At 44.6% G+C, this 12,144-nt stretch overlaps 1 long non-coding RNA gene across 1 annotated transcript in view; it reads left to right on the top strand.

Annotated features, from left to right (window-relative positions):
• The window catches only part of LOC132386191 (uncharacterized), a 40,540-nt gene extending 32,643 nt beyond the window's left edge, over window positions 1-7,897 (top strand). Inside the window, exons 3-4 of the long non-coding RNA XR_009509427.1 lie at window positions 1,715-1,784; window positions 7,466-7,897. This is a non-coding gene — a long non-coding RNA (uncharacterized LOC132386191). The remainder of the gene's footprint in view (window positions 1-1,714; window positions 1,785-7,465) is intronic.
• The last annotated feature ends 4,247 nt before the right edge of the window (window positions 7,898-12,144 follow it).

Below are 12,144 nucleotides of genomic sequence, written 5' to 3'. Positions count from 1 at the left end.
CGGACTGAGGTCCTGACAAGTCACATAACTACGGCTATAGACAGTCTTTCACTAAATTGCAGGGAAATGGGTTCAACAGATTGGAAATGTTATGGATGATGTTTAAGTGTATCTTGTTTCTCACTTCTTCTGGCAGCAATAGTGTTAACTTTGATGTCTAAATATGTGGATTTGTTCCCAGGGACAGTGAGGACATACGACCCCCAACTGACGACACTGAGTCAGGACCTGTTTGTTCATGGTCACCTTCAATTGATTATTCTTGGCAAACTTGTTTATCCAAATAGAAGCTATTTACATAGAGCTTGATAAGGGTAGGCAGTGCATGTATCTACATTGATTTTACTCAGGCGCTGGGCAAAGTCTTTTTGGATGGTAATCCGGAAAATTCAGATGCATGTGGTTGGCAGGGAATTGGCTGTTTGGAGTCAGTACTGGCTTTCGCATAAGAGACAGGAGGAGTGGTTGAAGGAAAACATTGGAGCTGGAGGTCTTCGATTAGTGGAGTTTCACAGCGATCTATTATGGGACCTCTGCTGCTTGTAATGTCTCTAGATGTCCTGGATGAAAATGTAGATGGATTCGTTAGTAAATTAGCAGATGATACCAGGATTGACGGAGCTGTGGATAGTACAAGGGAGTGGCAATAAATACAACAAAATATAGATCAGTTGCAGATATAGGCTGAGAAATGGCAGATGGAATTTGACCCAGAGAAATGTGAGGAACTGCAACTCTGCAGGGCAAATGCAAAGAGACAGAACTCTGTTATGGACAAGGTCTTTTAGAGTGTTGCTGAGCAGAGATCATGGCATCCCCATTCATTGCTAGTTGAATGTAGCTACACAGGTTGATATGTTGCTTCAGAGAAGCTTACAGAATGCTTTCATTTATTTGTCCAGGTACTGAGTTCAAAATTCATGTTCCAACTTGGTAAAACTCTCGTTGGGCCACGTCAGGATCACTGCATAAAGTTCTGGTGGCCCCACACTTGGAAGGATGTGGAGGCTCAGTAGAGGGTGCAGAGTATGTTTACCAGGATGCTGCCTCAGTTAAAGGGTGTGTACTATCACAAGAGGGGTAATAAAATAGTTGTTTTCACTGCAACTCCAGAGACTGAGAGGTGATCTGATGCAGGAAGATGGAGGGATTTGGACATTAGGTAGGAGGGATTAGTGGGTTTGGTTTACCAATGACGGACTGGGTCATATTTACTACTACTGACAGGCTTTTCCGTACAATGGCATTGATGCTTCCATATCAGGCCACGAGAAAACCAGTCAATATACTCTCTAACAAACAACTGTGGAAATTTGTAAATGTTTCAGCTAACATGTCAAATTTTGTCAAGCTTCCAAGAAAGTATAGCGTTTTTGGTGACATTCAAAATCTACTCAAATTTCTATTGAAATATAGCCGCCGAAATACCTTCTTTACCACAGCATAAATATGTTGGGTCCAGGTTAGGTCCTCGGATATTTTCACACCCAGGAACTTAGCTCCCTCATTTAATTTCTGATCCCTCCATGAGGATTGGCGTGTGTTATTCTCTCAACTATTTTCTGTCACCTGTCCTCATACCTGAACCCTTTTCAGTGCAACAGCACTCCAGAAAGCATGCTGTGGAATTCTTCCATGGGCAACAAAGTCAATAGTCTGAGATAACGGAGCTGCAAGCTGAATTCACTGTTCTTTGTTTCTTGTCAATTCACAGGAAAATATGTGCGAAAGTCTGAGATGCATATTCCCACATAGCTGTCCAGAACACAGCAGGTAACCGTTTGGTAAGTAAAGATCTGTTAAGAGCTCGTAAGAACAATGCATTCCAGTCATCCACAACTCTCTGAGTCAAAAGCCTACCTCTCATGTGCCCCTTGAACCCATGCCTTCTCACTCTAGATGCCTGCCCTTTGGTATTTGACATTTCAACCACGGGAAACAGATACTCCCTGTCTAATCTATCTGTGCCTCTTTTAATCTTATAAACTTTTATCTGATCCCGCCTCAGTCTCTGGTGTTCCAGAGAAAACATTTCAGCTTCCTTTCCAATTGTATCCAGTCTCAATTGTAAGCCAAGCTGATGCTAAGGAAATACACCTCCAGAAATATGATTTTGATTTCTGCAATGAGTATGTGTGTGTATGGCAAATATCCATCAGCATTTCCTGGTGAATGATTCAGAGCACACGACTAATGATAAGAGGATGTTCATCATGACATTGGAGTTGTTTCCTTCTGTGTAATAAAGTACTTCAATTTGCTGCATCCGACTACCACTTCTGAGCTGTTATAATTTGAGAATGAAAAATGCTAAAAGTCCAAGTGCAACTATTATATTTATATTTTCTGCCAATTACACTACTGACAGTTAGGGCAGAAATAAATGTCTTCCTTCTCTGGCCGTGGTCAGGGCTTTCTTCACCATGTCACTAGCTTCCTCTTGGGTTTCAGTGCAGTCCAGTACACATCCCACGTGGAGACTGAGGAGAAGCCTTACACTCAGATCTAGAATAATTCTTCATTGCTGTTTCTGGAGCAGTTTGGTCTTACTAGTCAGAGTTGTTATTCCTTGGCTGAACGCCCAGACCCGTGGACCTCTCTTAGCCTGGCCTCTACTTATTGACCTATTTGGTACGGCTGATACTGCCGAGAGCCAAAGCGGAAGCCCCTGTCTCCAGACAACATAGAACTCAGGGTCATTGAGGCACAATGGCCTCCAAACCTAAAGCTTGTGGTCCTCTTTCAGGCCTTTATTTTTTGCTATCCCTTATTTTAAGCATTGACACAATTTAACATTCATCATAAACCACTTCCTCCTGTATCCAAACCTTTATGAATCAGGTTTTCTATCCGATTCAATGTTAAATGTTTATTTTATAACATTTTTATGGCTCCAAGCTTTCAGTAACAAATGAATATTGCTGACCTTGTATTGTAGATTGGGAATTGCACAGAGGGTTAGGATCACCTAAAGTCTGGATGGTGACAATCTTCAATCTTCCACGACTCTTCAGTCAGTGATAAATGGATGCTTTAGTTGTGTCAAAATAATTCGTCATCGGCTAAGCACTATCTCTGAGCTTAGTCTATTTATTTACTCGTTGAATAATTCACGTCTTCCTGTTGGAATTCTTTGAGGAGAATACAAGTAGGATAGATAAATGGGATGCAGCGGATTTTGTTTATCTGGACGTCAGGAAGGCCTTTGACAAGTTACCACACAGATGGCTGATTACAAAACTAAGAGCCCATGATATTACTAGAATGTTATTAACATGGTCAGGTCATTGGCTGATTGGTAAGAGGCAGCAATTGGGAATAAAATGCTCCTTTTCCGGTTACCTGCCAGTGGCCAGTGGTGTTCCACAGTGGTCGGTGTTGGGATCACTTCTTTTTTTTTGCTGTATATAATGACTTATATGATAGAATAGATGGCTGTGTTGCCAAGTTTCAGATGTTAGAAAGATTCGTGGAAGGGCATGTAGTGTTGAGGAAACAGGTAGAATAGGAACATACAGAACGTAGAATTGCAACAGCACAATACAGGCTTCTTGGTCCACAAAGCTGTGTCAAATATGTCCTTTCTTTAGAACTTTTGCATTATGCCGATGACCTTTTGCTTTAAATTTCTAATGTTAAGACTTCATTACCTTTCGTACTTCCTTCATTCTCCTGTTTTTGCCAGTTTTCAGGACATAAAATAAATTTTCATAAGAATGAAAATTTTCCTTTGAATAATTTGGTATCAATTAATAGCAACCTTACTTTTAAAATTGTAAGAAATCAATGTAAACACAAGGAAATCTGCAGATGCTGCTAATTCGAGAAACACACACAAGATGAAGGTGGAACGCAGCAGGCCAGGCAGCATGTATAGAAAGAAGCATTGTCGATGTTTCGGGCCGAGACCATTCGTCAGGACTAACTGAAAGAAAAGATAGAGATTTGAAAATAGGAGGTGGAGGGGGAAATGCAAAAATATAAGAAAAGACCTGAGTGGGTGGGTTGAAGCAAAAAGCTAGAGAGTTGATTGGCAAAAGGGATACAGGGCTGGAGAAGGGAAAGGAACATGGGAAGGGAGGCCTAGGGAGAAAGAAAGGTGGAGAGGAACACCAGAGTGAGATGGAGAACAGGCAGCATGATGGACAGAGAGAGAACAAAAAGTGGCGGGGGGGGGGGGAAATAACTAAATCAGGGCTAGGGTAAGAAGGCGAGGGGCATTAACGAAAGTTAGAGAAGTCAATGTTCATGCCATCAAGTTGGATGCTGCCCAGACGGTATATAGAAAAAGGAAGACATCTCCTTCGTCCTGGAATGAAAAGCCTCATCCCAAGAGCAGATGCGGCGGAGACGCAGGAATTGCGAAGAGGGGATGACATTTTTGCAAGAGACATAGTGGGAATACAAATAGTCCAGGTAGCTGTGAGATTCAGTCGGCTTATAGAAGATATGTGTAGATAAGCCGTCTCCAGAGATGGAGACAGGTAGATCAAGAAAGGGGAGGGAGGTGTCGGAAATGGACCAGGTAAATTTGAGAACAGGATGGAAGTTGGAGGGAAAGTTAATGAAATCAACGTGTTCAGCATGCGTGCAGAAAACAGCACCAATGCAGTCGTCGATGTAGCGAAGGAAAAGAGGGGGGCAGATACTCGTATAGGCTTGGAACATGGACTGCTCCACAAAGCCAACAGAAAGGCTGACGTAGATGGGACCCATGCGGGTGCCCCTGCCTGCACCTTTGGTATGGAGGAAGTGGGAGGAGCCAAAGGACAAATTATTGAAAGTGAGAACGAATTCCTCTAGACGGAGGTGAGTGGTGATAGACGGGAATTGGTTTGGTCTGGAATCCAAAAATAATCGGAGAGCTTTAAGACCTTCTTGGTGGGGGATGGAGGTATATAGGGACTGCACATCTATGGCGAAAATAAAGCAGTGGGGGGCAATAGAACTAAAAATCACCGAAAAAATTCAGAACATGAGAAGTGTCACGAACATAGGTGGGAAGGGATTGAACAAGGTTGGATAAAACAGTGTCAGGATACGCAGAAATGAGTCCGGTCGGGCAGAAGCAAGCTGAGACAATAGGTCTACCTGGACAGGCAGGTTTGGGCATCTTGTGCAGGAGGCTGAGACGGGAAGTACGGGGTGTGGGAACTATGAGATTGGTGGCAGGGGATGGGAGCTCCCCTGAGCTGACAAGGTTGGTGATGGTTTGGGAGACAGTGGCCTGGTGCTCCTTAGTAGGGTCATGATCGAGGTGTAAGTAAGAGGAGGTATCAGTGAGTTGTCGCTGTGCCTCGGCCATGTAGAAGTCAGTACACAAGGCCACGACAGCGCCCCCTTATCAGCGGGTTTGATACTGAGTTTGGGGTTGGAGCGGAGAGCAGAGCTTTCGGAAGAAGTGAGGTTGGAAGTGGAACAAGTGGAAGTCCAGATGGTTGATGTTCCGTCAGCAGCTAGCAATAAAGAGATCCAGAGCAGGCAGAAGACCAGAGCGGGGTGTTGATGAAGAGGAGTTTGGTTGAAGACGGGTCATCGGTGGGGGTGGGAGTCCTTGCCGAAGAATTAGGCTCGTAGACGGAGCCGGCGGAAGAAAAGTTCAGCATCATGGCGTACGTCGAACTCGCTGAGGTGTGGGCGAAGGAGCACAAAGATGAGGTCTTTACTGAGGACAGAGCACTCTGCCTCAGGGAGTTGAATGTCGGAGGGGATGGTAAATTCCCGGCACGGTTGAGAGATAAGATCACAGGGGAGAGGCTGGTGAAGTCGGTGGAGAGGGGAGGATTAGGGTGAGAGGAAGGTGGAGCCTCTGAGGGTCCAGGAGCTGACGATGGGATTGAGGGAGAGGAGAATGCAGAGTGGTGCTTGGGGAAGGTCAGACAGGAGTCACAACCGCTGCACGTGAAGACCCGGCCTGGTGTTCAAGGCTGGAGTCGCAGTTGGGGTCTGCGCAATTGCGTTGAAGGTGTCCATGGTCGTTGGAACTGGCATTGATGATGCTGGAGTCCGGGTTTTGAATATGCCCTGGGTTGCTGTGGCAGCCGAGATCGACGGCGGGGCCATTCCATGGTCTTTGGAACCAGCATTGATGGTGCTGGAGTCCGGATTTTGAATATGCCCTGGGTTGCTGTGGCAGCCGAGATCGACGGGGGGCCATTACATGGTCTTTTGAACCAGTATTGATGGTGCTGGAGTCCGGGTATGAGAGAGTGTGAGATGTTTGAGAGAGCCATGGTTTTCAAGGGACATTGGAAGATTATTTCGAAAAAGAGAAAGATCTATAATGAATATAGGCAGCATGGTGTAAATGACGTGTTTGAGGAATATAAAGAATATAAATAAATTTTCTTAAGGAAGAAAATAGAAACGCTAAAAGAAGATACGAGGTTGCTTTGGCAAGTATGGTGAAAATAAATCCTAAAGGTTTCTACAGTTATATCAATAGCAAAAGGATAGTAAGGGAGAAAATTGGTCCCTTAGAGAATCAGAGTGGACAGCTATATGTGGAGCCAAAAGAGATGGGGTCGATTTTGAACAATTTATTTTCTTCGGTATTCAATAAGGAGAAGTAAATTGTATCGTGTAAGATAAGGGAAACAAGTATGGTAGTTGTGGAAACTATGATGAGTAAAAAAGAGGAAGTACTGGCGCTTTTAACGAATATAAAATGGCAAAAGCCTTTGGGTCCTGACAGGATTTTCCCTTGGACCTTGAGGGAAGTTAGTGTAGATACAGCTAGGGCTGTGACAGAAATAGATCAAATGTCATTAGAGACGGTCAACCCTACTTCGAGACACACCGCTAATTCTGCGACACCTCTGGTGCCTGACTGCATCGGTCTCGACCATTGCTCTGGATTCATCAGCTGCGTGGAGAGCATTCACCCCTGCATGGGCAACAGCTTGCTTTATGTATCGTACTACCCTGACTTGCATATTGACTTTCATCCGCGAAGGTACAATATCCATGGTCGAACCTGACCAGCGGAGGGCCATCAACAGCATGTCTGACTATGGCCCCCTCTCCTGCTGCGATGAGGCCAAGTATATGTTGAATGAGCAACGACTCATATTCCGATTGTGTAGCCTCCAATCTCGACGGCATGAACATTGATTTCTTCAAATTCAAGAAATGAATATCCTGTGCTTCTTCCGCCCACTCCACCTCAGCGTTCCTTCGGATCCCCCCGCCCCATTCTGGTGGCTTTTTACTCCTTCACTTCCCCTCACGCACCGCCATGACCTCCTCATCAATTCTGTCTGGCTCTCCATCTCTTTTGTGTAATCCCGTGGTCCTGCGTCTCTCCTGTTAGATTCCTTTCTCTTCATCTCTTTGCCTTTTCTGCCTGTCACTCAGCTCTTCACATAATCGTTCCTCCAGAAACCAGACCCCTCCCGCACTCACTTGTCCTTCTACTCCTCCCCCATCACCTAATTCTGGCTTTTGTCTCTTTCTCTTTAATCAGAATGAAGGTTCCCAGCCCGAGCTGTCGACTGGTTGCTGAGTTCCTCCAACATTCTCTGTGTGTTTGCTTCTGTTTGTTTATTGATTAAAATAATCAGACTGGTTCAGTGGAAGAGGAATTTGTGGAATGGTCAGAGACAGTTTCATACAGTAGTTTATTTACCCAGGAACATGCCATTTCAGTTGTAATCTGTGTAAAGAGGTGGTATTACAGAGAGTTCTTGCGGTGAAGGATCCTGAATATGAGCAGTGGCAGATGTTTAAGGAGAAGGTTCGTTAGAGCCGACATTTATCCCGATCAGACAGAGGAATCACAGGGAGCAAACAACAGTCTGTGGTTAAAAGAGTTCAAGGTAAATATTAACTCAGAGAACAAACAAAGAGGCAACGACAGGGTGGACAAAACAGTCGGGATTTTTCCAGTAACTCATGATGAGACAAAAGATAAAAATATCAAGGAAAAACAGATTAGTTAACTCAATAATTTCCATTAGTGTTTTCAGTGGGCCATAGCAAACATCCTACAGATATCTAACGGTGACATTTCAATGCTGTGCCATAATGTGTAGCAATCACCATCAGGGGTGATAAACTAATGGGACTAAAAGCAAAATATCCAGTTCCCAACGACCTGCACCAGACGGTTTCACAGGAAGGCTGGAGAGAAAGTAGAGACATTGGAATCTGTCAAAAATCACTGTTACAGAAAGGTCCCAGTGGAGCTGAAAACCATTGCTGAAGGGTGGAAGAGAAAGGAAAAAAAAGTAGGTAACTGTACTGGAGTCTATAATCTGTGAAGAAATGACAAGTCATTTAGAAAAGTTTAATGTCATTGAACTAAACCAAGAGGGTTTACAGTCAGATTCACACAGCACAGAAACAAGTCTTCAGCTCAAATGGTCCACACTGACCAAAATTCCCATCTGAGCTTCTGGTCTGTAACCGCCTCACAACGATATTATGAACAATGTTATCCTCCGTCCTTTTCCCATTTCCCACCTTTTGACCCATATCCTTCAAAACCTTTGCTTCCCATTAGCCTGTCCGAGTACTGCTTCAATGTACCTGATTCAACCACACCCCCAGTAGCTCATTCCATTTGCTGACCAGCCTGTGCTTGGAAATGTTGCCCTTCAGGTTCCTATTAGATCTCCTCTTACACCAATGCCTTCCGGTTCCTGATTCCCCAACACTGGCAGAAAGACTGTTTTATTCGACCCACACTGCAATACACCTCTGCAATACCAGCACTCATTCTCTGACATTCCAGGGAAAATTGTCCAAAACACCTTTCACAATTCAGTCCTTTCAGATCCAGTCACATCCCAGTAAATCTCCTCTGCACTCTTTCCAGCTGATTGGTGTCTGTCATACAGCAGGGCGACCTGAACTAAACACTATTTGCAAAATACGGCGAAACCAACGTGGTGTACATCTGCACCATTTCTTCCCAGCTTCTATATTCGGTGCCCTGACTGAAGGACAGTGTTCCAAACCCCTCTTCACCACCCTGTCCATCTGGAACCTGGTCTTGGACCCTGTAACCTGGGTTACTGAATATTAAAACAACACACAGAAAATGCCGGTGGAACACAGCAGGCCAGGCAGCATCTATTAGGAGAAGCACTGTCGACGTTTCGGGCCGAGACTCTTCACCCCACACTCAGGTTGGAGGAATAACACCTTATATACCAGCTGGTTAGCCTCCAACCTGATGGCATGAACATTGACTTCTCTAACTTCCGTTAATGCACCTTCTTACCCCATCCCTGACATATTTAGTTTTTTTCCCCTTTTTCCCTTTATTTTTTCTTTCTCTCTCTGCGCATCACTCTGCCTGTTCTCCATCTCCCTCTGGTGCTCCCCTCCCCTTTTCTTTCTCACTCGGCATCCCGTCCCATGATACTTTCCCTTCTCGAGCTCTGTAACCCTTTTACCAATCACCTCTCTGGCTCTCAGCTTCACCCCACCCCCTCCGGTCTTCTCCTGACATTTTGCATTCCCCCCCACTTTCAAATCAATTACTATCTTTCCGTTCAGTTAGTCCTGACGAAGGGTCTCGGACCGAAACTTCGACAGCCCTTCTCCCTATAGATGCTGCCTCGCCTGTTGCGTTCCACCAGCATTCTGTGTGATACCAGAGTTTTGAGACTTTATAGGGGAAGTTGGAGAAGTGAGTCTTTGTACTTTCAGGGGCATTTACCACATGTAAGGCAAGTGCACAAGACAAGGGCTCTGTGCTGGGAAGGAAGTGTGTTAATATTGATTGAAGTCAGGTTATCATACTGAGACAGAGTAACGTGTAAGGAGGATATAATTGGTGGAGTTTTCCAGGGACCAGTTCTGGATCATCAGTGACTTATTGATATTAATGACCCGATGGAAGGGCAGAATGTGCGGAATCCACGGTGTCAATGATGGGGAACGTGATGAGGGGACGTGTTGTGATTGAACATTTGGTCTCTCCAACAAGACATGGGGAAGCTGGTGAGAAGAATACTTGGTAAATGAAGCTTAATGTGGTAAAGTGTGATGGCATGCAGAGAAGCAGGAGGAAACAAAAGTCAGACAATTATTTATGTAGAGATAAATTGTCAATGAGAGAAATAGAGAGGCGGCAATGTGTTCTCCTGCACAACAAAGTAGAGATGGGTGTAGTGAGTGGTTCATAAAAACATATATGACCAAGGTTCAGAGGTGAATGGTTCATTGATATTTATTGCTGTAGAGAAATAGAGAGGTTTTGTTACAGTGTCAGACAAATGCACAATGATGGATTTTGGAAAGTTAAAGCAGGTTATGACACAGACAGAGAATAATAGGTTCCTGAGGATTGTTGACGAAAAGAAAGACTTGGGGTACAGGTACATAATTTCATGAAGGTGCCAACACAGGTAGACAAGGTTGTGAAGAAGGTGCACGTCATGCTTGCCTTCATCGGCAAAAGGCTTTGGGAGGAGCTGGGACATCATAATACAGTTGTACAAATCAATAATGAAACCATCAGGAGTACCCTGTGCAGTTCTGGTCACCACGAGAGGAAGGATGTGGTTAAGCTGAAACGATGCAAAAACGATTCACAGGAATGTTACCTGGACCGCGGGATTCAGTTACAAGGAAAGATCATACTGACTTGGACTGTTTTCCACGAAGTGAAGGAGGCTGACAGGTGAAATGGTAGAAGTTTATAAAACTAAGAGAGGAGGAGACAAGCAGAATCACTTACCCAGGGTGCAAGTATCAAATATGACAAGGTGCAGCTTTAAAATGCCAGGGTGAGTACTTAAAAGTGGGCATTAGTGGAGGTAAGATTAGTGTCTCCGTAAAAAGGGAGGGTGGGGAATAAATCAATCAGGGATGGGCTAAGAAAGGGAGGAAGGTTATTAACGGGTTAGAGAAATCAATGTTCATTCCATCAGGTTGGAGGCTACCCAGACGGAATATGCGGTGTTGTTCCTCTAACCTGAGTGTGGCTTCATCGTGCCAGTAGAGGAGTCGTGGATAGACATATCAGAATGGGAATGGGACGTGGAATTAAAATATGTGGCCACTAGGAGGTGCTGCTTTCTCTGGCTTTTCATGTCTATCCACGGTCCCAGAACAGGAACACTGCAATCCAGTAACGTTGCTCAGTCTCCCTCATCCTTCAACGCTGGCAGATGGTATCTATTTGGTACTACATATGCCGAATTGTAATAACCCCTTGACAGCGTTTGTTCAGCCTGCCAGCCGACTCTGTAACTGCCATCAGCAGAAGTTGTGATATTACTGGTGACATAGCTATTGTCTGTACAGTTAGCTAAATCTGATCCCATTACCCCGTAGTTGCAATAACAGACTTCACGCTCATTCTCGTGAAGTAGTTTCAGAGATTAGGATTCGTGCAGTCCATTATAAGAAATTTAATGTCAGCGTTCAAAACAGTTCCATTGGCAAGAGTAATTTCTCTGGGCAGTTCAGACCAGTGCTCCCTTCACAGATCTAACATTGCTACTAAAGTAAAACACAGAGTCAATCTTGCCCAAACCTCAGCACCTGCAACTGGCTTTCGCACGGTGCTGACACCGATCGAAGCTTGTGTCTTCCTTGCTCTCAGCAAAGGATCGGCTATCTCGCCTCGGTTCAGCCACATCGAATTGTCTTCAATTCCAAAAGGAAGTTACAGACTATAACGTACGATGGTCTACACACAAAAATTGCTTGAAGAACTCAGCAGGCCAGACAGCATTAACAGAAGAAGTATTTTTTTTTCCAAAGATGCGGCCTGACCTGCGAAGCTCCTCCAGCATTTTGAGTTTGTTGCTCGAATTTCCAGCAGCTGTAGATTTCCTCTTGTTTGCCAATTGCGATGATCGTTTGTCAGAAAGCGTGTGGTGAAAAAACAGCGCAGAACCTCAGGATACTGACCACCACCCCTTTCTGGTGAAGATGCAAACCATCCCTTTGGTATCGATCACCCCTGCACAGATGAAGTCCCAGTGATTGGGTGAATGCAAGTCGGCTTTTTCCACGGGGTTTGGGAGGTACTACAACCAGAGGGCATGAGTTAAGGATGATGGGTGAAAGTTTAAGGAGAACAGGAAAGGAAAATTCTTCACTCAGATGGTTGTGAGATTGTTGGAACGAGCTGCCAGAATGAGTGTTGCATGCAAGTTTGATTTCAATATTTAAGAGAAGATC

The sequence above is a fragment of the Hypanus sabinus genome, unplaced genomic scaffold, assembly GCF_030144855.1.
Source record: "Hypanus sabinus isolate sHypSab1 unplaced genomic scaffold, sHypSab1.hap1 scaffold_1051, whole genome shotgun sequence".
NCBI classification, from domain to species: Eukaryota; Metazoa; Chordata; class Chondrichthyes; order Myliobatiformes; family Dasyatidae; genus Hypanus; species Hypanus sabinus.
Note: the sequence above shows the minus strand (reverse complement) of the source record. Positions and strands in the feature narration are given on the sequence as shown.